The following is a 23775-nucleotide window of genomic DNA, read 5'->3' as shown; positions in this document are numbered from 1 at the left end:
TTTCTTGAATAGGTCGGAATACTTCAAGGTCATGGTTAAGAAGATTGGGGAGTATGGCTCAACCTATATGCTCCCCTTATCCGAGAGCTTGCGCACTACATTGCTTGAGAAGGAGAAGCGCATTGTAGAGCAAGCGCCCGACAACACAAAGCGGCAGTGGGAGAGGAACGGAGTCTCCCTCATTGTGGATGGATGGAGTGACACCCGCAAGAAGTATTCATGGTGTGGTTGCATATTCCCGCGGAGAGATGTACTTCATCTCATCTCATGATGCATCCGGCACCAGGAAGAGCGCGGATGTGCTTGCAGCGGAGTGGGCTACCACCATGGAGATCATTGGTCCTGAGCATGTAGTGGGCTTTGTTGCGGATGGGGAGCCTTCCAATAGGGCGGCGGGAGCTATCCTCCAAGGTGTGTATGGACATGTCACGATGTCCTTTTGTATGGCTCATTGCCTAAACAACCTTCTCTGGTGTACTCCTCAAACTTTTTCCTAGTTATTAATTTTCTCATTATTTTTATATTATGTATCATATATCCACCATTTCCTAGCCATTTCTGTTTCCTAGTTTTGAGCCGTTGCCGTTTCCCAAAGGCCGGCCGTTGCCATTGCCGTTTCCGTTTCCGTTTCATGCAACTATGACATTGGCCCCGTGATCTTTCAAATGCAGTTCGTTTGCAAAGCAAGTGGGGAAAACCTCGATGACTCGCCTCACCCCTAAAGGGTGTTGCGCCAAGGTAGCAGTTGGATAATGTTTTTATTGTGACTCCACGGAGCACATCGCGAAGGATTGTCCAAAGATCTTGGAGGAGCAAACTGACGAGGCGGCTTCTTCAGAACTGAAGGAGCACTTGAGGAGGAGGCTTCTTTAGAACCGGAGGATGAGTGTGAAGGAGCTGCATGTGTGTGTGTGTGTCAGCTTTTTTAATTTCTGGGGTTGAGCACACACCTAGGATGCTTCATTGCATTAGGCCTCAAGTACGAATAGAGGAAGTTTTTAGCGAGGTCTCCTAGGGAATGTCTTCATAGTTGATGTTTGCACTCAGTGGAGAATCTTTGGCTTCAGTAGAGATCGCTTCAGTTTTTGGGGTCGTTCAAGACTCCTCTTCTCATGTGCCATTTGCATTGGGTGGAGTATCTTCAGTGTCTAATGTCATGGAGGCACCATAGGAAGACATGTCATTAGTTTTGTCTTCGGCATGGGAGGATAGGCTAGTTGGTGTATCTTCATAGTACACAGGTTTCTTGGAGACTGTACTGACAACAACTGGGGTTTTGCCTTCGGTGTATTAGCGGATGTATTACTTGGAGTATGTACCATAGGACATGGGTGGTTTAGACATACAGGTGCCGAGTAATACTGATGGACATGGATCTTTTATGTCGTGTGCACACATGGACATGGCTGGTTTTCTAAGGCTAATCCTTGATTAGGCAATAGATAAATAGTAGATTAGGGCACTACTAGGGATCAAAAGACATCCATTTGGGCAAGGATCCGGTTGGCCAGATTTACGGCAGCCTTTGAAGGGGTGTCGTGGGCCAGAATATGGTTTATGGTTGTCTTTGCTGTTGGCTAACAACAGTCGGCCAGTTCATGGTGCTTTTTGGGGCCTATATAAAGGCTAGGCCAATAGTAGTCTTATTCATCTCCCCTTTTGAGGCAGGTCAAAGGTCAAGGTCATAGACAGGGAGATGAGTAAGTCTACTTCTGGCCTAGTCTTTATATAGGCCCCAAAAGCACCATGAACTGGCCGACTTCTGTCGGCCAGTAACAAAGACAACCATAAATCATATACTGGTAAACACTCCTTCAGAGGCTGCTGTAAATCGGGCCATCCTGATCCTTGCCCAAATGGATGTCTTTTGAGCCCTGCTAGTGTCCTAATCTACTATTTATATGTTGCTAATCAGGGATTAGCCTTGGAAAACCAGCCATGTCCATGTGTGCACATGACATTTTCCTTTTATGGAAGGGCACTTTATATGGACACTGTGAACTGAGGACATCTGCAATGCAAGTCGGGGAGAATGCGACACACCTACAAGTATGGAGGGTAGAGCCAGACATCAAATAGCAATCGACAGGTAGGGTCAGACAATACATGAAACCAATCCAGTCCAATGAAAACAAATCCTGGAACACTCGGAGCATAGACAGATAGCACAATACTAGAAACAAACTTTGAAATACAGCGGAATCAACTAGAAACAACACCAAAAACACAGCAATGAGCAGGAAGGGCCAGCTCCCCATAGGAACTTCATATTCAAAGAATAATCTGTTACAATAGACCAAGGTGTGAGTGCATTTGTGCACCGGATTTTCCACAAAGCTTCCTCGGCAAACACTTGCTTAGGGATCTAGGTACAAACAGCTCCAAGTGCCAGAATGATGAATCAGCCTTGAAACAGCCCCAAAAACAGTGGCCAACTTCGACAGAAGAGAAAAGATGTTGTCCTGTTGTACGACCAGCTCTCAGAAGAGGGAGAAGTTGCTGTAGTATTGTATGGATAGTGCACTAGAGAGAAGGAAGTGCTTGAAGATTTCCTTGTTGTATGGCCAGCACTCAAGGAAGAGAGAAAGAACATGCTGCTGCCGCCTAGGGGATGATAGATTTGCTGCCTGCCACCCTGTCTGTCACCATTGAGCTATCTAATGGTCCTCTTATCTTCTTGTGTGAGCTTTGGGCTCTGGATGAGCATACTCCGTAGTGGTGCTCCATCGCTAGGACTGGCACGGCGTGATTCGTAGTGCCAGGGAAGGGTGGATTGCACACGGTGTATGTTTCTGGATTACCACCGCTAGGACTGGCACGGCGTGATTCGTAGTGCCAGGGACGGGTGGATTGTACACTGTGTGTGTACCTGGAATTGTCTTGCCGGTGGGCCTGTTTGTGCCCGGAAATGTCAAGTATTGTGCAAGTACATGAACGGAGATTATCCTTTAACAATGTTGCATTGTGCACTCATGTTTGCCTGCCTTTGAAATGTTTTCGCGTGAACTGGTTTCGTTTGCATGCCTGACATGTGTGTCTAGCTCAGGGGTCGGGGACGCCCTCCCGTGAGCCGTGGAATGCCTTGTCTTCTGACAGGTTTTGTGGCGTGTGAACAGGTGGGAAATCCTAATTTTAATAAGAGTTTTAAGTTATAAGCCTTATAACTTACAGGTTTCATACTTCATTAAAAGTAGGTGGACACTTTATAAGTGTGGGCACCCTCTTTTGGCCTGGGCACCCTTTTATAGCATGTGGGGTGGGGGTTGGCCACCTACCCCACCTACCACACCCAATCCTTTGCATGGGAAGAAGGCGCTTCACTTCCAGCCCTCTCCCTTGCATTTTGAAGGAGAAAAACACAACTGCTTGCTGGGATTTAGAGAAAACAGGCTGTACAGCAGCTGGAGCACTCAATATTCTCATGAAACAGGTCGTACAGCTCCTATTCCAACTATTGTTTGAGGACTGAACCACACAGCAGGTACAGCAGGTATATTACCCTCATTTCTTGCTGATTCTGGTCGTACAGTAGGTACAGCAGGTACAGGAAGTACAATATCATCATTACCTGTTGATTCTGGCCGTACAGCAGCCTTGGAACCCTTTTCCCATGGACTGAATGGTACAGCTTCTCTCTTTTCACTTCCACGCGTGGATTCAGGTCTGGACAGCTCTCTTTTTCTCTCACGTGTGTACTCAAAACAGTTAGCAGGAGCCCTCTTCACTCCCACGTGTGATTCAGGTCAGACCAGTGGGGTTATCCGCGTGGATTTAGGTCATACGCATTCCCTACAAGTGGCCCAGGTTGTTTCACTCTTCCTACTGGCTGTACGGTGGCTCTAGAAGATTTTCATCGCGAAGAATGAGGAATTCTCCTGCTCTCCTATGTCTGGACTCCTCTTCCATTCACCGAGTCAACTCCGTGAGGGTGCCCCATCGCTAGGACTGGCACGGCGTGATCCGTAGTGCCAGGGACGGGTGGATTGCACGCGGAGTGTGACTCTGGAAGGTGCTATGGACGGGGCAGCCCTTGGTGACTGCAGACTCGGCATCAACAAACATATTTGGGTTTGATACTTTGTTTTTCATTGTGCATTGCTTATTGGAAATCTGGCCTTGAGCCCGTGTACTTGTAACAAATTCTCCCAAGTAATAATATCAATCCTTGGGGGGGGGGGGGCGGCCGTTCCGGCCTCAGTGTGGTGTCATCTATCTATGCTCAGAGTTGTTAATTACTTTTTATTGCTATTTTGTCTTGTGCTATTGTCTTTTAAGAGTGTATATTAAAGTGCTAATTGGAGAAGTGAGTCCAGGAAGGGGTGACTCCTGCTTGGGTCTCGTTTCAGTGGTATCAGAGCACGGATCTTCCTTTTTCTACATTGGGAGACGATCCAAAGGCTTCCTGACCACTCTCCATTAGTGACTTTACTCTTATTATGGCTAGCCAAGCAAGTAGCAAGGAAGTGCCAAATTCAAAGGGGCACTCCAGTGGAACACAAGCAAGTGGACGGATGCCCTATGCCCATGATCATGTATGGTTGGGACAGCCGTCCCGTGGCAAGGAGAAAATGCAGGAGCAAGAGCAAGAGCCAAGTGCCATGAATGCTGAAATTCAGCGTATGCGAGAGCTTCTCCATGCCAGGGAGATGGAATTGGCCAGCCTACGTGAGGACCCACACATTCAACAAGTGCGTGATGCAAAGAAAAAGGAGGCAACCGTCTTTCAAGACTTTGAAGCTTTGGCTCGTGGATCAGGGCTGAAACCTCGTGAGCTAGCTCTTTCATTCTTAGTGGACAAGGGTGATGTATTACAGGGCCAGGATGGGGAGCTTGTTATAAAGAGATCTCCATTGGTGGACATGCCTGGGATAGCCTCTCCAAAGCTGAAATCTGCTGTCCACAAAGAGGAGCCTTCCATTACATCCGACGTGATTCTACCTTACATGGGAGGCATAGCCATGCCTATGAAGGTAACATTACTTCTAGAGATGATCGTTACAAGAAGGGCACGGCCGCTCATTGGTGGCTTGCAGAAAAGCTCTCAGGCACTCCCGTGGAGACTTGGGCTGAATTCAAAACTAGATTCTATGTCCAATTCTTACCCCCTAATGCCAAGAAGAACATCCACAAGAAGTGGGACTGGGTTAAGCAGAATGAAGGTGAGTCAGTTCATGCTTATGTATCCAAGTTTTGGAAAACACTCTTGGAAGTTTCCCCTATTATGCAGGTAAATGATGAGGAACGCAAGAGAAAGTTTGAATCAGGACTCCAACCGGTTTACCAATCGGGCTTGGAGTTGTACCCAAACCACACTCTACAACAGCTCATTTCAGCTGCTTTGGCCACCGAGCAATTGGAGCAAAAGCTGAAGCAAAACTATAGAGATGGACATGCTCAAAAGGGGAAGGACAAGGCTGTCCCAAATCTCCAAAAGGGTGGACAGCCACCTAAAAGGGACTCCAATGAAGTTAAGGGAGCTCCAAAAGCTGAAAGTACCTCAGAGAAGAAGCGTCCCAACAAAAGGCCTAACTATGGACTTACTCCGGAACAAAGGGTGCAATATATTTGTGACGGTAAGTGCTTTTCTTGTGGTAGTAAAGATCACATGGTCCGGCAATGCCCAAAGAAAGCAGGCAAAGAGGATGCAAAGGAAACCAAGGTTAATGTGCATATGGTGCCCGATGTACAAGGGGGGACAGCCCATGATGCTTTGGATAGGATGGTATGCAAGGCATGGGGACAGCTCAAAGATCAACCCGCATTATTTATGTTTGATGATTGTGCCACGGACAACTTCATATCATTGGAAATGGCTACAGCATTGGGCATTAGTGTGGGTGACATGGGACCGGAGATTGAGGCCAGAAGTGCATTTGTTGGCAAGAAAGTCAAGGTCACACCTCTTATTGGCAAGCTTCGCATGCATATTCAGGGATATTTGGACCATGAGAACTTCCTCATTGCACCATTAAATGGGTGTGATGTATTGCTTGGAAAGCCTTGGCACTCCCGTCTTGATCCTCGCAAGGCTTACAAGACCAACCGGATCACATTTATGCATAGGGGCAAAGAGCATGTTATTGATGCCGGTGTGGAAGGGAATTCTATCCCTATTGTATCCCACATACAAATAAATAACGCCATGAGAAAGGGTCTTTGCTCGTACATGATTTTTGTTCGTGATAGAGTAGACCATGTTGATCATTCTCTTGATTCTCTCACATGTGATAGGCTGGAATTTTTGAAACAATATGAAGATTGCTTTACAGATTCACTTCCAGGGGAGCTACCACCACTACGGCCGGAGGATCATCGTATAGACCTTGTACCTGGCAGTTCTCCACCAAATAGGCCGGCATACCGTGTGAGTGCATCACAGCAGGAGGAGATCATGAAGCAAGTCAATGAGCTCATGCAAAAAGGTTTGATCCGCCCTAGCTCTTCACCGTATTGCTCTCCCGTACTTCTAGTGCAGAAGAAGGATCTCTCTTATCGTATGTGTGTGGATTATCGGGCTCTAAATAAGCTAACCATCAAGAATAGGTTTCCTATTCCTCGCATTGATGATATTTTGGATAGATTGGATGGCTCGGCATATTTCAGCCGGATTGATTTGAAGAGTGGATATCATCAAGTACGGGTAGTACCAGAGGATGTGCATAAGACTGCTTTCAGGACAGCATTTGGTTTGTATGAGTATCTTGCTATGCCTTTCGGTCTTACAAATGCTCCTGCCACTTTTAACCGTATGATGGACAGGATTTTTAGAGATCATCGATCTTTCACTGGAGTGACATCTTGGTTTATTCCAAGAGTGAAGAAGAGCACATAAAGCATTTGGCCATAGTCTTTGAAGAACTCCGAAAGCATAGACTTCACATCAATGCTAAGAAGAGTGAGTTCTTCCTCTCCGAAATTCATTATCTTGGGCATATTGTTTCTCAAGATGGCATACGAATGGATCCCGCCAAGATTGAGGCTATCAAGAATTGGCCTGAACTCAAGTCAGTGCATGAGGTTCGTAGTTTTCTTGGGTTATGCTCATACTATAGACGGTTCATATGGCATTTTGCTTTGATTGCTGCCCCTCTTCATCAGTTGACAAAGAAGAAAGTCCCCTTTTAGTGGACTTCATTGGAAAGCAAAGCTTTCTATTCACTAAAGGATGCAATCATATCTGGGCCCGTGTTGATCATTCCTGACTTGCACAAGCCATTCTTTGTGGAATGTGATGCATGTGGAGATTGTTTAGGTGCTGTCCTAAACCAGGAAGGACACCCCGTGGCATTTGAGAGCCGCCGTTTGCGTGATACGGAGCTTTCTTTGGGGATCTATGAGAAGGAGCTATTGGCAGTGGTTCATGCATTGACCATATGGAAGCACTATCTTCTGGGTGCAGAGTTTATGGTGAAGACCGACAACCAAAGCTTACGGTATTTTCTCACACAAACTAAGCTCTCAGAGAAGCATATGCGGATGGCAAATTTCCTCTCTATGTTTCATTTTCAGATTGTGCATACACCGGGAAAGAAGAATGTGGTGGCCGATGCATTGTCTCGAAGGCCATATATAGCTTCTATCTCTATTGTCTCTCATGGAGACTTGTCGTCTATGCAAAATAAGTACCATATAGATGCTGATTTTTCAGATTTATGGGCTGATTTGGTGGCTGGTCATACTCATGCATCATATGTGATCAAAGATGGGTATCTCCTTAAAAGATAATTGCCTTTGTGTGCTCACAGATTTGAGGCAAAAAGTGTTGGAAGAATGCCATGCTCCACTGTATGCAGGACAGAGGTATTCTACCTACTACTCATATGGTTGAACGCTATTTCTTTTGGCCAGGGATGAGGAAGGACATTGAGGCTTATGTACGTGCTTGCCTCACTTGCCAAAAGGTCAAGTTTGATCGTCAGAAGTCTCCTGGATTGCTTCTACCATTGCCTATTCCCTCGCAGCCATGGGAGAGTATAGCTATGGATTTCATCATGGATTTGCCTCGCACTCAGCAAGGTAATGATGCTATATGGACTATCGTTGACCGGTTTAGCAAGCAAGCTCATTTCTTGCCGGTCAAGAAAACGATCAAGGCAGATCATATGGCAAAAGTTTTCTTATCACAGGTATTCAAGCATCATGGTATGCCTAAATCTATTGTGGGTGACCGTGATCCTCGAACTACCAGTCTCTTCTGGAGAGCACTTTTTGACAATATGGGCACAAAGCTGAATTTTTCATCCGCTTTTCATCCTCAATCCGATGGTCAAAGTGAAGCAGCAAATTCAGCCGTATTGGACCTTCTCAAATGCTATGTGGCTGATCAAAAGACTTTGTGGGAAAAGTATTTGCCACTTGTGGAGTTTGCATACAATAATGCTTCTACTGGGAAGGCTCCCTTTGAGATAGTTTATGGCAAAGTGGTATTGCCTCCCATCCTACGTACTAAGGATGAGATTTTTGCTGCTGATGACTTTGTCAGGGACTTGGATGTTGCCTTTGCACAGGTTCGGACAGCCATAGCCCGTTCTCAAGAGAAGCATAAGAAGGCTGCAGACAAGCATAGAAAGCATTTGGATGTCAAGGTAAATGATTGGGTATTGCTGAAATTCGAAAAAGCTAGACTCCGTAAGAGATCTGGTAAGGAGGGGATGTTTCCCAAGCTCTCATCCAGGTATTATGGGCCTTTCAAGGTCATTGAGCAGAACAATGAAGTTGCTTTTCGTTTAGCATTGCCATCCCATTGGAAGATACATAATGCTTTCCATGTTAGCCTCTTACGAAAGTATGTGGGTCCGGAACCAAGTCTTCCTATCATTGACGATCCACCAGAAGTGGATGAGTTGGAAGAGATTTTGCAACCGGAGCAGATTGTGTTCCATAAAGAGCGTAAGCTATCTGCAGGCAAGCTTGTGAGACGCTATTTGGTGAAGTTCAAGAACTATCTCCCCATTGATGCTAAGTGGGTTGATGAGGACTACTTCAAAGATTATCCGCAGCTTCTCCATGACTATTTGGAAGCTTTTCAGTTGCGGACAACTGTTTAGAAGACGGGGAGATGTCACCATTGAGCTATCTAATGGTCCTCTTATCTTCTTGTGTGAGCTTTGGGCTCTGGATGAGCATACTCCGTAGTGGTGCTCCATCGCTAGGACTGGCACGGCGTGATTCGTAGTGCCAGGGACGGGTGGATTGCACACGGTGTATGTTTCTGGATTACCACCGCTAGGACTGGCACGGCGTGATTCGTAGTGCCAGGGACGGGTGGATTCCACAAAGCTTCCTCGGCAAACACTTGCTTAGGGATCTAGGTACAAACAGCTCCAAGTGCCAGAATGAATCAGCCTTGAAACAGCCCCAAAAACAGTGGCCAACTTCGACAGAAGAGAAAAGATGTTGTCCTGTTGTACGACCAGCTCTCAGAAGAGGGAGAAGTTGCTGTAGTATTGTATGGATAGTGCACTAGAGAGAAGGAAGTGCTTGAAGATTTCCTTGTTGTATGGCCAGCACTCAAGGAAGAGAGAAAGAACATGCTGCTGCCGCCTAGGGGATGATAGATTTGCTGCCTGCCACCCTGTCTGTCACCATTGAGCTATCTAATGGTCCTCTTATCTTCTTGTGTGAGCTTTGGGCTCTGGATGAGCATACTCCGTAGTGGTGCTCCATCGCTAGGACTGGCACGGCGTGATTCGTAGTGCCAGGGAAGGGTGGATTGCACACGGTGTATGTTTCTGGATTACCACCGCTAGGACTGGCACGGCGTGATTCGTAGTGCCAGGGACGGGTGGATTGTACACTGTGTGTGTACCTGGAATTGACTTTCCGGTGGGCCTGTTTGTGCCCGGAAATGTCAAGTATTGTGCAAGTACATGAACGGAGATTATCCTTTAACAATGTTGCATTGTGCACTCATGTTTGCCTGCCTTTGAAATGTTTTCGCGTGAACTGGTTTCGTTTGCATGCCTGACATGTGTGTCTAGCTCAGGGGTCGGGGACGCCCTCCCGTGAGCCGTGGAATGCCTTGTCTTCTGACAGGTTTTGTGGCGTGTGAACAGGTGGGAAATCCTAATTTTAATAAGAGTTTTAAGTTATAAGCCTTATAACTTACAGGTTTCATACTTCATTAAAAGTAGGTGGACACTTTATAAGTGTGGGCACCCTCTTTTGGCCTGGGCACCCTTTTATAGCATGTGGGGTGGGGGTTGGCCACCTACCCCACCTACCACACCCAATCCTTTGCATGGGAAGAAGGCGCTTCACTTCCAGCCCTCTCCCTTGCATTTTGAAGGAGAAAAACACAACTGCTTGCTGGGATTTAGAGAAAACAGGCTGTACAGCAGTTGGAGCACTCAATATTCTCATGAAACAGGTCGTACAACTCCTATTCCAACTATTGTTTGAGGACTGAACCACACAGCAGGTACAGCAGGTATATTACCCTCATTTCTTGCTGATTCTGGTCGTACAGTAGGTACAGCAGGTACAGGAAGTACAATATCATCATTACCTGTTGATTCTGGCCGTACAGCATCCTTGGAACCCTTTTCCCATGGACTGAATGGTACAGCTTCTCTCTTTTCACTTCCACGCGTGGATTCAGGTCTGGACAGCTCTCTTTTTCTCTCACGTGTGTACTCAAAACAGTTAGCAGGAGCCCTCTTCACTCCCACGTGTGATTCAGGTCAGACCAGTGGGGTTATCCGCGTGGATTTAGGTCATACGCATTCCCTACAAGTGGCCCAGGTTGTTTCACTCTTCCTACTGGCTGTACGGTGGCTCTAGAAGATTTTCATCGCGAAGAATGAGGAATTCTCCTGCTCTCCTATGTCTGGACTCCTCTTCCATTCACCGAGTCAACTCCGTGAGGGTGCCCCATCGCTAGGACTGGTACGGCGTGATCCGTAGTGCCAGGGATGGGTGGATTGCACGCGGAGTGTGACTCTGGAAGGTGCTATGGACGGGGCAGCCCTTGGTGACTGCAGACTCGGCATCAACAAACATATTTGGGTTTGATACTTTGTTTTTCATTGTGCATTGCTTATTGGAAATCTGGCCTTGGGCCCGTGTACTTGTAACAAATTCTCCCAAGTAATAATATCAATCCTTGGGGGGGGGGGGGCGGCCGTTCCGGCCTCAGTGTGGTGTCATCTATCTATGCTCAGAGTTGTTAATTACTTTCTATTGCTATTTTGTCTTGTGCTATTGTCTTTTAAGAGTGTATATTAAAGTGCTAATTGGAGAAGTGAGTCCAGGAAGGGGTGACCCCTGCTTGGGTCTCGTTTCACTGTCCCTCATGCGCATCCTTCCTCGTGCTTTTAAAGGAGTCGACCAGTCCAAAAATGGCTGTGCTTTTTCCCTTTTTGGCAAAAGTGGTTGAATATTATCAATTTATGTGCTTTTCCAGCTCGTTGGCCAAGTTTATGCTAGGCGCCTCCCTTTGTCTAGGGATCTAGGCCCAAAATATTAATAAGTCCTGCCACACTTTAATGATGTGTGAACCTGTTTACAAACCTTATAAGCTGCCTTAAAGAAAATAATCCCATACTGATCATGTTCTGTAGCCATCTTTCAGGCTAAACTTTGTCAGTGAATGCTTCAACTTTCTTCTGTGGAAAATCCCCGTTCACACCTTGGCTCCAATCAGCGTGTGAAACACTAGTCAAGATTGGTGAAGGGACTAAATGGTGACATCCCCTCCGTCTTATAAGTCAGTTGTCCGCAATTGTATAAGCCTGATAATCTGATTATTAAAATGGCCGTATTTTCCCACCAACGGGACTTGGTAATACTTTTCAGGCCCCGCTAGCCTAACAATCATCTTGGTAGAGCTAATATCTACCCTCAACAAAGTGGCTGCGCCTATAGTAGAACACTCGGTAGAGTTGCTGCTTTTTTGAATGTTCAGGGATTCAAAAGTCCTCTCAAAAACTTTCCAAAACATAAGTACGAAGTGAGCACCAGGGTTGCTAGTCCTGAGAAAATCTCATCATGTCAGGCAGCATCTGCCATACATGTGCTATAAGAAAACACACACCATGTCAAGCTGTATCTGCCATACATAGTCACATAGAAACACGTTTCTAAGTTGAGAAACTCTGAAACCCTGAATTAGCCGAAACTCCAGAGATGCGTTTCAAAAACGGGGATTTTTTTTCGTTTCTAAAAAAAAAAATTGTCGTTTTTTTAAAATTTTGCCTAAGTGTTTTTCCTTTTAAATGTTGGGCGCTCTCTCTCTCTCTCTCTCTCTCTCTCTCTCTCTCTCCACATGTTACCTGCAGCCCAAACATCCTCTCTCTCTCTCTCTCTCTCTCTCGCACACAATCTGCAATCACCTCTTCTTCTCCTCATCCTCCTCCTCCTCCTCCTCCTCTCTCCCCCAATTTCTTACAAATTCCCCAATATTCCCAATTCCATAAATTGTCAATTGCCCAATTTCTCATAAATCCACAGTTTCTCACAATTGCCCAATTTCTCACGAGTCACAATTCCACAACTCCCCAATCGCCCAATTGTGACCATAATTGCCTAAGCTTTTACCATATTTTAAGTGCCTAGCTAGCACTAGGTAGTCCTACAAATAATTCTACAAACTACAAGTTCTAAACCATTTTATTGTATTTATATAAAAAAAACTACAAAATCTCCGCGTTTCTTAGCCGAAAGACCAAACGTTTTGTCCCAAAACCTCAAAAACCCTGAAACGTCAAAAACCCCGAAACGTTTCTGGTGACTATGCTGCCATACATGTACTAGCATGTCAGGCTGCATAAACCACACGTGTTCTGTCATGTCATGCTTCACAAGCCACACATGTTCTGTCATGCCAGGCTTTATAAGCCACACATGTAATCTTGCCATGTCAGTGGGCTCACACCAGAGTCCTTCTTGGGGATCCATCCACATACCTGCAGAAGACATAATCTCTTGTTGACATGTCACTGGGCTTACACCAGAGTCCTTCCTAGGGATTCTTGCAAAAAGCATGTGCCATGCCAAGATCAGTGTGAGAGTCCCTCCCCACAAAGCCGGCAAAACAAGCACATGTTCACACAAGCTAGCGAAACTCAACCGGCACACTGTTGTCCAAGACAACTCTGCATATCTTTGACCGACCATACAAGCGCAGAATGCTTGTCATAGTCTAAAATCAGCTAGTCCATGTCATTGATAAATAGTTCATAGTTTTTTTTTCAAGAATAATTCATAGTTTTGTAACCACATATGCAACATATTCTAGCGTCCCATACCACTAGAATACTCCGCATATGAGATCCTTATATAGGTGAAGTCCAACGTTGTGATTATTGGGTTTCAAGGAAGGGTTCCCCTTCGAGCAGAACTTGTTACGTGGCTTGAAACATATATTTTTCATATGAAGGCGGTAGATTGCATTCACTATCATCAAAAGGGTTTTTCATTGTCTTATTTGAGCAATCTAAACAGGTGGCTATGTTGACTGCTAGATGTCCTCTATTTTTATCTAAGCAATCAATCTGTGTGCTTCCTTCGGATCCCTTGTTTAGTATCGATGCCTCTTTGAAGAATGATTGAGTTTGTTGGATTGCAAGGTTGGTTATGGCAGCATATTGGTACAATGTCTTCCCATCTTGGTTTGGTTATGGATGTCCCTTCAAGTAGTGCTATGGGCAAAGCCTCTAATAAAATGTGTATGTCCTGGGATACAAGTGTTATGCCTCTAGAATTTTGTGATTTGGAAATTGAAGGTGGGGTTATGCAGATTCCTTTTGTGTTTTGAAAATTTTTTGGTGCATGCTATAAATGTAATCAACTTGGTCATTTTGGCTGCGGATGCTGTGCATTCTGACCCCCCTCTCTCCAGAGGGGATGTATACGTGGGGTGCCGCTGCTTGGTCGACTTCGTCAGGGCCTTCTATGGGCTATGAGACGGAGCAGGACAGCCAGGCCATCAGATTCATTAGGGGCCAGCCTCGCCTTGTTCCTTCACCGGACTTCTCGTCCGCCAGCTGGACACAGGAGAGGGATCTACGATGGGAGCTCCTCAGCAGCCTCATCATATGGTTCACCTGGAGGGCTCGGTGTTTCAGGGCCTTTGAGGGGAGACTGGAGCCACCAGCCGAGACTGTTCGGGGGATCTGGCAGGAGCTCATCCACACCCTGCGAGGACAGTACGACCGCATCCGGGGCGACTCGGATGAGGCGATCTTGCGGCGCCAGGCCTTTCACACCACTTGGCGCAGCGGCCCCTTCTATACCCTACACGTGGGGTCCCCCCGTTGGCACTACAGGCCACCTGTTTGGCTTTTTCCCCCTCCTATTGTATGATATAGCCTCTCAGTTCTTTGTACTGATTCTTGTATTTTTCAGCACCTAGGGAGAGTCTCCCTGGCTGCCTTGCTTTGTTCTCTGCTCTGTTTTCTTATGAGTAGAGAGGATCTTTTGTAGCCCTATGGGCGTTTTTTATATAACTAATGAAAGGATCTTTTCTTGGGAAAAAAAAAAGGTTCAAGATGACAGGTCACATAGCACTCATGTTCAGGATGGCAGGTCACATAGCACTCATGTTTAGGATGTTTAGTGTCAGCCAAGCTCTTTTAAAAAGGATGATTGTTCTGATTCTAACAAAGCATTAGTCCTGTATGCAAATCATGCCTCTGATTTGAATAACCTTTTGTCGACCGATCCTCTGTAAGAAAAAAGCATAGGCTAGATGTTAATGTTTCAAGTTCCCCCCAAAACCCGTATCTGGTCCTTTCGGAGCATGAGAGTGAGGGGGAACATAAATCTAGCCAAGAGGAGGCTGAGGAGGTGCAAAGATACGAGCAGGCTATGCTCAAACATCTGTAGGAAGCGGAGCCCCAGGACTTTGATCGCGGGTTGGCGTTTGAAATTGATCTGACTATACATCATTCTTCCTCTCAGTCCACTGGGAGTGGAAACATGGGACAGGCTAGTCTAGGGTCCTCTGTCACTTCTTCTTGGAAGTCTCATAGTTCTTTGTCTGCATGCTTGGTTTCGCCTTTTTCCTCTTTGTCTTATAGATGAGGAAGGAGGCGAGTATGATAATAGTTGAAATTTTTTATGCATCTTGTATCATGGAATGTTAAGGGTTTACAAACTCGTGCTAAGTATATCAGATTTTGGCATTATGTTAAACCACATAAAGAAGTGGATATTTGGGCCATTCAAGAGCATCATTTGTTTGGCTCTTGTACAAGGAAGATTAGGTATTTGGATTATCTCGTGATCTATGTTGGAAGACATGATATGCTCAATGGATGCATGTTTTTGGTCAGAAGAAGTTATCTTCCTGAGGTTGTATTTAATCATCCGACTGGTCGTTTGTTGATCATTTCTGTTCAGGCAGATGAACAGATGACTCTAGCTAATGTATATGCTTATAATCAAGCAGGTTTGAGAAGGAATTTATTGGATTGTATGCATAATATTTCTTTTTTGAATCACTGGCTTTTGTTGGGGGATTTTAACATGGACATCTTTAATGTAGATGGGATTGGGGCCAGAATGTGTTGCATGGAAGTGAGTTGAGTAGATGGAACCGCTTGGTGCAAAAATGGAATCTGCATGATTTATGGTTAGAATGTCATATGGATCATACTTCAGGTTTTTCTTATCATAGCCTTCAATATCCCAACTCTGCTTCTAGATTAGATCGTATTTATGCTTCTCACATAGCTAATTGGCTGGCCATGTGACTGTGAACATGTCTCTATGGTATGATAATTTCACTTCAGACCATTAACCTGTCAGTGTGTGTTGGCAATGGCCTCCTAAACATGCTAAAATCAGCCTTATGGTTCTCACCAATTGCTTATTTCTAACAAATCTTTATTTTCCCAATCAAGTTTTGTGCATAAGGTGAAGTCTAGTGCTGATGTGTTGGCCTCTCAAGTGCACAAATGTATTCCACGGGCTTGGTGTACTTTTGTTCATAATATTTAATCAGTGATCAGAGTTGTGGGGAAAAGGTTAGCCGTGGCTAGAAGATCTTCTCTTCATGTCCAAGAAATGCAAATTCAGCAACTCTTAAACAATAAGGCACATCTTGTATTGACTGCAGAAGAGAATGCTTTACTTAAGGACTTGCAAGCTGCCCACTCTCAAAGTTTGGAGAGGAATGCTGACCAGGCCAGGGTACAAGTTGGACTGAGGTTCTTGTCTTCCAAGGATGTCAATCCTAAAATGTTTTTCAAAGCCCTCAAGGTCAAACAGTCTAGGGAAAATATTTCCTCTGTCCAAGATAAAATGGGAAGAACCCGAATCTCATGGTTACACAGTGGTGGATGGCCTTTTTAGATAGGATTATTGGTAAATAGGACTCTTACTCTTTGGATGAGAGAGTTGATCAAGAATTTTTTCTTCAACATGTTGATCAGTTTGTTGAACCTCAGCTTGCAGCCAAACTAGAGCTACCATTCCAACAAGATGAGGTTTTGGAGGCTTTGAGGCATATGGGTAAGGAAAAATCCCTAGGCTAGGATGGGATTACCTGAGAATTTCTCCTAGAATTTTGGAGTATGCTTACCACTCCTATCACATGACTTTGATTAATATTGCCTTTGTTATTAGCAAATTTCCTTTCTGAGCTCAAGGATGCATTGATTAAGCTGATTCTTAAGAGCTTGGCTTGCTCAAGGATGAAGGACTGGAGACCTATATCTATGCTACCTGTGGTCCATAAACTCTTGGCTAAAGTTGTTGCCACCATCATAATGTCCCCAATTCTCAACAGAATTTTAACACCACATCAACATGGTTTTTTAAGGGGCAGGTCTATTGTCTAAAGGGGCCATTGCTTCACTGTTGTTCAATGGTATTAGAGTGGCAGGTTTTGAACTTAAGAGATCTGTAAGACAGGGTTGCCCGCTTGCTCTCCTGCTTTTTGCAGTTGTTACACATCACCTTGCCAAAGTTTTTGATAAAGCTATTCAGTCAGGGCAAATCAGAGGCCTGGAATTACAAAATGGGCAACAATTTGTATATAAAAGCTTTGCTGATGATACATTTCTTTCTTTAGCAGTAGCTGATAACTAGAACAAAGTGAAGCAATGGGCATTATGCAACTTCTTGTATGGCTTCACGTTCTCTTTGTAGTATTGAGAAGTCCAGATTGCTGAGGACTAGGATGTAGATCCTTTAGTGTGTATCGTTAGACATATGGGAATCCCATTTGGATCTCAAGTTTATAATAAGCAATTTGTGTAGTGGGTGACTGTTAAAGTCTTGTCTAAAGTTGCTAAGTGGATATGTGTAGACTTGAACTGGACTGGCAGATTAAAGGTCGTTAATTCAGTCCTTCAAACATATCTCACATTTTTTCAAGAATTCACGTTGGACCAAAATTATGAAGCCAATTAAGCTTTTTTTGTGGAGGAAAAGTTTTCTTGGGAAAAGAGCTATGTGTTGGATCTCTTTGGAGAAAATAGCAAAGCCTAGATGTATAAATGGTCTTGGTATTATTAAGATAGCTTCTGATGATCAAGCTTGGGTTTCTATGGCCAGATTTATGTTGGATAAAGCATGGGTACATACCCAAGGTGGAAATTGGAAGGGCATGAAGTGGAGGCACAAATTAACGGCACAAGCCCCTTTGAGGCTTCCTGGGGCTCCCTTTTCTCTTGCTTCTCTGCAACGTCGCCAAATTGTGACTGCAGTAATGTCATGGTAGCCTGCCATTAGAGTCACTGGTAATTCCCTTTTGCAATAATGCCTTTGGTGGGCTCGTGTGGTTTCCTCTGGCTACTTTGGATATTAAAACTGTCAAGCAGATAAATAACAAGGGAATTGTCACCTTTGCAGATATTTGGGATGGGCAGATGATTGGCCTTAGAACTTCCTTGCAGTTAAGGGATATGTTTGCATTAAATGCACATCAACAGGCATTCTCCAACAAGCTCTTCATGTTATACACAACCTTTATTTTCCTAATGTGGATAATGACTCTCTCTTCTTCAGTGATTGGAAGTGGTCTCACACAACCTTCTCTCACATCTCTACTGTTCATGCTTACGCTTAATGATTTATTCATAGGACTCATTTCTTTATTTGAATGCATGTTGGAGGTTGAACTGGTTTGAATCACAGTGGAAACTAATCATTTAGCAACTATGGGATACTCTATTGCCTAGAGATAATGTCATTTTCTTATGGAGACTGATGAATAATTCTTTGCCCGCTACTGGTTCAAAGATTCAGGATAGATTTGGTAGTTTGGGTTCTACAAGGAGATGTAAGGCTGGTTTGGAAACTGTTTCTCATCTTTTTTGGGACTGTCCTGCTTTGAGATCTTTTTGGGCTGCCATTAGTAGGAAATTCTTGCTTGCTTTTGGTATCAAACTGCACAGAATTAATTGGTTGATAGGAAAATGCCTAGTGGGAGAGAAAGCTCAACTTACGGTGTTTGCCTGGTCAAGATGGTTCTTGCTTCATCATGTTTGGTTAAATAGGAACTCTACGGTTTTTCAGGTTGCTGATTTTTCCCCATGCAAATCACAAGATACACTGCATGCTTTGGCCAATTTATTGTGTACAGAGATACAAGCAAATAAATGTCAAGGATCTGATTTGTGCATCTTGTTGTTAAGGATAACCTTACTTGATTAAATCTGATGCTCTCTTACCTTCTTTTTTCAAGATCATCTCATCACTGAGTACTCACAACAACTCTTCTCTTGGTGGCCAGATGCTTCACTTAGTCTTTGCTATACTGGCAATTTATGTTTATTAAAGTTGTAAGGTTCTTTTGTATTCCTTCTGCTACACTTTCATCAGCTGTTGTTCTCAGGATAGCATGTCTGTATGACATCTCATGTATATGTCTTTACTAAGTATATATTTACTCTTAAGAGGTCACAGGCAAGCTTATCGATGTCAAGGCGATAGGGAAGATTAAAGTGTTACCCTCGTACGAGAGATGGGTTCTTGTGTTGCTACATCATTTTTGGACGTAGGTTCTTGTGTTTTGGCTCGCATGGGGTAGTGAGACGTTGATGGGTTCCTAGCCTGATTTGGTTTCTCCTCGACTTCTTGGTGGTTCGTTGCATATAAGATTGTGAGGGTGGATTTGGGAGCCACAATTTGGAGTTGGCTTGGTATAAACTTTGGGTATTTGGATGCCCAATAGCATTGACTTTGACGACCTTGAGGTTGCATCCAAAGCTTTGTTGGACTTTGTTGGATGTCTTGGGGTGTTGGTAGAGTTGAGGGCATTTGGCACTCTTTGGTAACCACAGATGAGTGTTTCCTTCATTGTGTCCTTGGGCTAGGAACAATGCATCTGAAACTAACCACTATTGAAGGATGGGCTGTGGACTTTACTGTTCTTAGATTGCTTCTTGGTTTTCCTTGATGGTGACTTTGGGATCCATAGTTCTGTATAGCTATTGTGGTAGTTTTGGGCATTGCCGAGCGGGTTCTATATATATTTTATATGATGTTACATTTGCAAGTAAATAAATAAATATATCAAGTGGTTGAAAGGTCAAGGGGTTGAAACCTTCTTTGGCGCCTACCTTATGTGGCATATCTGCGCATTGTCCAGCATGTCCATACAGAAAGGGTTTTTGCGACTTCGTGTTTGTGATTGGGCATGAAAGGTGGACATATGTTTCGGTTCTCCGTGGAGCATGTGAAAAGAGAATGAGAAGGACATCAGTTTTTCATGGATCACTTGTTTGCCACGAGAGTGAGTGTGAATCGTCCCTTTGAGGAGGGGCAAAGCGATGAGGCTACTACCACCCACAAAGGACATGCGATTGACGGCGGTTGGCGTAAAACTGTCCCGAGTTAGTTAATGCCTATTTACCATTTTCAACGTAATGGGAAGCGAGGGTAAGGCGAAGGCCCATTGGCTGTTCCGAGCAGTTCTGGACCATGTTGCTGCAGAGGTGCGTTTTCTCATCTTCTTCAATCTACAGGCTATGGTTTCTTTTGAGGGTCTCATAGTCGACAGGTCTTTATTAAGGTTAGGGTTTGGCTGAAGGTTTCCTTACTAGCATTTGCCTCTTCTAGCTCTTCCTCATTTATGCATTACTCTTTTATGTTTCCCCAAGTCTTTTATGCATTATGACCTTTGTCTGCTTCATTCCTTCCACTTCATACATGCATGCCTCAAAATTTTTCTACACACTTTTGCTAGCATCTTGGCTCAATTCAAGCACTCTTAGGGTTAGTTGTCCCCATCTTTAGCCCTTCATCATCTTGGCTTTGCTTTGTGTGTGATGTTAGATGTCTGCATTCTCTTAATACCCTACTTTCAAGTGCAAAGCATGCATGAGACATGTGAACCATTGATCCACTAATGCATTCATTGATCTATTTCAATATATATATCGCCACATTTATGGATTATCGCCACATATATGAATGCTTGAGGTCGAGGCTTGTGTTTTTGTGTGGGTGTGAGAGAGAGAGAGAGATGGAGAGAGAGAAGCATATGACCCACCCCTTCATAGATGTTGGGTGTTATATTTATCGTTTTGTCAGCTTGAAAATAGCTAGAGAGAGCAGAAATGATCCCAGCCAACAACAACATCAACACTGGGAGTGGAATGGTGTCTTTGTACTCATTTCAGAGTTATGAGACACAGAGCAGTGTGTGTGTGCTAAGAAAGTATTACAAGGACTTTAGAGTTGGCTTTTGCAGGGTTGCTATATATAGGGATAGAGGAAAGGATGCTTATCAAACCTCGAAGAAAAGGGACATGGGTTTGTGTCATGGGCATGCTTCTACATTCTGTTTGTTCAACTATTGGTGGTGGTAAGCATTGGGGAGGCAACCTCCTGCTAGGGTTCAATCCCTGGTGAACTCTCCTCTTTGTGCCTTGGTCCACAGGCTCTGCGGTGGTCAATATGGCAGCTTGTGCATGGACAACTTTCTATGCTGGACATCCACCTGGATGCTGATCTGCTTCATGAAGATCTCTTCCCAAAGCTGAAGAAACCCCATGCTGTCCATGAAGGAAAATGCAGCCTTGCTCTGTTGCCTGGCTGAAGAAAAACTGCTTCTCTGCTGATTTCAATGCCAATCAGAACCCTGAAGAAAAATGGAGATCTTGCTTCCTTGAAGAAAAAAGAAAGACTAACCAACATGGTGCAAAACTAACACACAATTTGCTGCTGGAGTCTAAGTGAGAGGGTTCATAATGTTACATAGGAGCCATGGAGGAGTGGTGAAGAAGGATATGATTTCTTGCCCTGAAGTGAAAGGGGTTGCGGAATTAGATTATTCTCTTGTTTTTCCTTCAGTTCACTCACATGTGCTGAAGGCACTACCTAATTTGAAGCACTTTAGGTTAAATTCATTGCAAGATCCTTAAGCCTATTGTGAACAAGAACCTTGTCCTTGTCTTAGTCTCTTACACCCTCAAATCCTTTGTATTAGGTGTGTGTGTGGTTCTCTAGTACTTTTCATTTTGAGTGTTAAGGGATATTAATGTCTTTGTTGTTCCTTCTTTTCTTTGGTACTCACCAAGTCTTGAGTTTTCTTGGTTTCTCTTGTGGGCAATATGCGAGTGTTCTGCAATAGCTTTTGTGGTCATGCCAAGACCACAATATTTGAGATGAAGTGATCCATGACTTTTTGTGCTGCTCCTGTCTTCCTCTTCCTTCGCACTTCTGCCTTCTTTCACACCCTCCCGCCCTCCCCTTCTCCCGCGTGTTGCCTTCCACCTCTTGCTTGCACTGCCTCCTCTGCGCCCCTATTTTATTTCTGCCCATCTACCCCTCCTCTGTTGCCACCTGTGCACCCTTGCCTACCGTGGCCATGTCATCAGAAGAGTACCATGATATTCAACAATTCAGTCGTTTGCTCAGAGATGATAAATTCCTTACCTGGAATGCATGGTACAATATTTGAGATGAAGTGATGCATGACTTATAAAGACACAGAGTGAAATCATAGAACACAGAGCAAGCAGACAAGCTATATTTAAGATGAAGTGATCCATGACTTTTTGTGCTGCTCTTGTCTCCCTCTTCCTTCACACTTCTGCCTTCTTTCACACCCTCCCGCCCTCCCCTTCTCCTGCATGCTGCCTTCCACCTCTTGCTTGCCCTGCCTCCTCTGCGCCCTATTTTATTTCTGCCCATCTACCCCTCCTCTGTTGTCACCTATGCACCCTCGCCTACTGCGGCCATGTCATCAGAAGAGTACCATGATATTCAACAATTCAGCCGTTTGCTCAGAGATGAAGAATCCCTTGCCTAGAGAGCGAAAAGGGAACAGGACAAAAGAAGGACTCAAATATTTTAAGATTTCATCAAGTATAGAGCACACAGGAGGCTACCGATAGGCCTGCTCCATCTTGCCCAACCTTTTCCTTTGCTTTCCTTGTGCCGCCCTTCCTCTTCACCCTCTCGCCTTGCTTTCCCCCTTCCTCACATAAGCACCCCCTTGGCCTTCCTTTCTCCTTGAACCCCCGGTTTGCTGCCTCCCTATTCGCATTTCTATTGAGTAGGTTCTTGCACTCATGCTGTTTTCTTTCGTTACGTGTTAGCTTCCTTTGGTACTCCATGGCAGATGCCTCACCGCGAGACTGTTGCCCTTTGCCTTTTCTCCAAAGCAGACCTCTAGCTCTTAGCATTAACAATAGCCTCGCAGGTGTTGGCTTCCTTTAGTCTTCACCCCTTCAAGAGGTCTCCATCAACCCAGACCAAGGCTGCTGCCGCTTGCGTTTTGTCCAAAGCGGACCTCCAACTCCTAGCATCAACAATAGCCTCCCTTGAAGCCTCAACATTGGTTTGCAAATTGTGGGTAGTCTCCCTCAAAGCCTCAACATTGCTTTGCAAGATTGTGGGTAGCCTCCCTTGCAGCCTCAACACTGGTTTGCAAGATTGTGGATAGCCGCCCTACACGCAGCTAGCTTAAACCCTCAATTGCAAAGCAAATCAGCCTATGACAAAGCTTCCCGGAACAAGAGATGAAAAGGGGTGGAGCTAAACCTGGAAAACATGGGGGTGACTTGGGGGAGGGGTGAATAGGGGTGTGTGGATGGGGTTGGGAGCACAGGTTGGACAAATGGAAGGGGTGGGCTGTAGACAAAAGGAGGCAGGGGAGGAAATGGGTGCAAGGAGGGCACGATGGGCTGGGGTGGGGGGCGCAGAAGCAACCGGGGCGGGACATGGCGCAGAAACATTTGGTGGAGGGGGGAGCATGAACACCATGGGGGGTGGGGGGGGATGGGGAGAGTAAATGCAGGGAATGGATGGGGATTTGAGGTCACAAAGGAGAAGGGTAAAAGGGGAAGCGATAATGTAGAAGGGAAGGAGGTACAAGTACGAGAAGGCCGAGGGAGGGGGGGATGCATGACACCTTTCTTGAAGCCCCAATTGGTATTTCCACAATTTGTGGCTTCTTTCACATGATACTCACATATTGCCACAAGAGAAACCAAGAAAACTCAAGACTTGGTGAGTACCAAAGAAAAGAAGGAACAACAAAGACACATTAATATCCCTTAACACTCAAAATGAAAAGTACTAGAGAACCACACACACACACCTAATATATACAAAGGATTTGAGGGTGTAAGAGACTAAGACAAGAACAAGGTTCTTGTTCACAATAGGCTTAAGGATCTTGCAATGAATTTAACCTTAAAGTGGTTCAAATTAGGTAGTGCCTTCAGCACATGTGAGTGAACTGAAGGGAAAAAAAGAGAATAATCTAATTCTGCAACCCCTTTCACTTCAGGGCAAGCAATCTTATTCTTCTTCACCACTCCTCCATGGCTCCTATGTAACATTATGCACTCTCTCTGTCACATAGGCTGTAGC

The 23775-nt window shown here is 44.8% G+C and overlaps 1 long non-coding RNA gene across 4 annotated transcripts in view; it reads left to right on the top strand.

The window, feature by feature from the left end:
- LOC147626450 (uncharacterized) overlaps positions 1–21438 on the top strand; it is a 53330-nt gene extending 31892 nt beyond the window's left edge. For 2 of the 4 annotated variants that reach the window (XR_015268589.1, XR_015268590.1), the window contains exons 2-3: positions 17503–17687; positions 17800–21302. This is a non-coding gene — a long non-coding RNA (uncharacterized LOC147626450). Of the gene's footprint in view, positions 1–15471; positions 15604–17502; positions 17688–17799 lie in introns of those variants that run through there. The other 2 variants (XR_015268591.1, XR_015268592.1) reach the window with 2 other exon arrangements.
- Positions 21439–23775: the final 2337 nt, after the last annotated feature.

The sequence above is a fragment of the Cibotium barometz genome, chromosome 22, assembly GCF_041138505.1.
Source record: "Cibotium barometz isolate CiBa-2024 chromosome 22, ASM4113850v1, whole genome shotgun sequence".
In the NCBI taxonomy this organism is placed as follows: domain Eukaryota; kingdom Viridiplantae; phylum Streptophyta; class Polypodiopsida; order Cyatheales; family Cibotiaceae; genus Cibotium; species Cibotium barometz.
The sequence above is the reverse complement of the archived record's forward strand: the minus strand, read 5'-3'. Positions and strand labels throughout refer to the sequence as shown.